Source organism: Phocoena sinus, chromosome 17 (assembly GCF_008692025.1).
Source record: "Phocoena sinus isolate mPhoSin1 chromosome 17, mPhoSin1.pri, whole genome shotgun sequence".
NCBI classification, from domain to species: Eukaryota; Metazoa; Chordata; class Mammalia; order Artiodactyla; family Phocoenidae; genus Phocoena; species Phocoena sinus.
In genome coordinates, this window is record NC_045779.1 from 39,374,055 (window position 1) to 39,376,132 (window position 2,078).

A 2,078-nucleotide genomic window follows, 5' to 3' on the forward strand; every position below is an offset into this window, starting at 1 on the left:
TCTTGCCCATGCTGGCCTCCCAGTGGAGCAGCTACTCTTAAGTGGAGTAGCCTTTGCAGTTGTCTCGATTAGTCATTTTGACTTCAGATTTGGGGTCTGGGGGCCGTGCCCCTGGGAAGTTTCTCTTAGAAATTTTCCACCATATGTAGCATGACCAGAAAACATAGAGGTCATCAGCAAGCAAACTGCTCAAAAGAAGTATCCTAAACTGTCCTATACCAGGTGCCTGAAGACAGAGATCCTTTGGGCTCTGGTTTTCCTTTGCTGGTTTCTTGGAAACTTGGGAGGATCATCTGTTGCTGCCTCTGCTAGGTGCTGCCTTTCCTTTTCCTTTTCTTTGTGACAGGAAAGTAGGATTTATTGGTGGGCGTAAGGTGGGGATAAGGCTCTCATGAGTGCAGGGCCTGCCATGTGTCCAGGGGGCCATGATTAGGGGTATATTTGACCCCACAGCCATCTGGGATGAGCTGCTTTTCTGTCACCATGTTTTCAAATTCATCCACATTAAACTTAGCAAATCCCTACTTCTTGGAGAGGTGGATCTTCTGGCGGCCAGGGAACTTGAACTTGGCCTTGCTTAGGGCCTTGATCACATGCTCCTTGTTCTGCAGCTTGTTTTGCAGATGGACATTATGACTTCGCCAATGTGGACCCTGACCGCTGTGCCCTGGGGCTTTTCAAAGGCACCATGCATACCAATCTGGAGCCTAGATTAGGGACAGCATGCCAGACGTAAATGTCCACTGGAAAGGGCTGTCTCCAAGGTCCCTCAGGGCAACCCATGCAGGCAACAGGCTGCATATACTACCTAGGAGTTTGCAGCCATTGCACGCCAGACCTCCATGGAGGAAAAGAGCACAGTCAGCTTAATTGGCTGCAAATAGGTGCTCCCTTTTCTAATCTTGGATTGAACCCAGCACTCCATGGCTACTTTCTCCCAGCCACTAGCCCAACTTAACCTTGACATGCCCCCCTTGGACATCATTTTCTAGATTTAAATGCAATCTTTTGTCTATATTTTGAAAACTCCAAATTGAGATATGTAGGTTTGGCACATATTTATATACTTCTGGGAGTAATGATTTAAAATATTTGAAATTAGAAGTGTCTTTAATTTCTTAAACATAGGGTGACTGCCACGCTACCACCATAATTTTGCCAGAATCCCTACAGTCTGGCTGCTGTAATCATCTCTCTCTTTTGTTAGCCATGCAAGAAACTATTTTCTTCACTGGGGTTCTCTCCCCTTTATTTCCTTGCCCACCCTGAGTCTATGCCTTTGTCATCACAGCTTGAAACTCCTGGACCCTTGGCCAATCAATGCCTTTGTATGAGTATTTAGGGGACATTTGTTTATTTAGTGTGGGCTTTAAAGTTAGTTAGCCCCTCCAAACCCATTGGCATATAATTTGTTTTGATATTTGGGAAATAAGTTACATAGAAGTTTATCTCATTCACTGGTAATGATCTTGGATAGTCTTGCAGCAAGAAGGTGATACTTTCCATGCATAATTGTATCACTAAGTGATATAAAACCATTTGATGTCATGTTTGCTTGCATTTTGCTCTTAACCTTTATGTAGGTTTTAGTACATGTGTTAGAGTTATTTGTTTTCACGTCTGTTTCTCCCACAGATGATAAGTTTCTCACAATCAGGAATCCTTCCTCATTCATCTTTGCATTTTCAGTCCTAGCATGGTGCTGGGAACAAAATATGTGTCCAAAAAGTGGTGTAGAAAAAAATCAGATTGATGTCTTTGATCAGTTTCGTAAATGATCTACTATTACACTCACTGAGTCATAACTATATATTTATGTGTCCTTTACCAACCATCAAGTTTCTGGTTTGGGCCATTTAGTACAAACTATAGATTAAAATGAACAGTTATATGCCAACAAGCTGGACAACCTAGAAGAAATGGATACATTCCTAGAAACATACAACCTACCAAGACTGAATCATAAGGAAACAGAAAATCTGAACAGACCAATTACTAGTACAGAGATTGAATCACAATCAGAAACCTGCTCTAAAACAAAAGTCCAGGACCAGAGGGCCTCACTGGTGAATTCTACT

General features: G+C 42.5%; 1 non-coding gene across 1 annotated transcript; it reads right to left on the minus strand.

The window, feature by feature from the left end:
- Positions 1–751: 751 nt before the first annotated feature.
- On the minus strand, positions 752–880 carry LOC116742824. Its single transcript, XR_004346598.1, has one exon. It is a non-coding gene; the product is annotated as a small nucleolar RNA SNORA70 (small nucleolar RNA).
- Between the last annotated feature and the right edge of the window lie 1,198 nt (positions 881–2,078).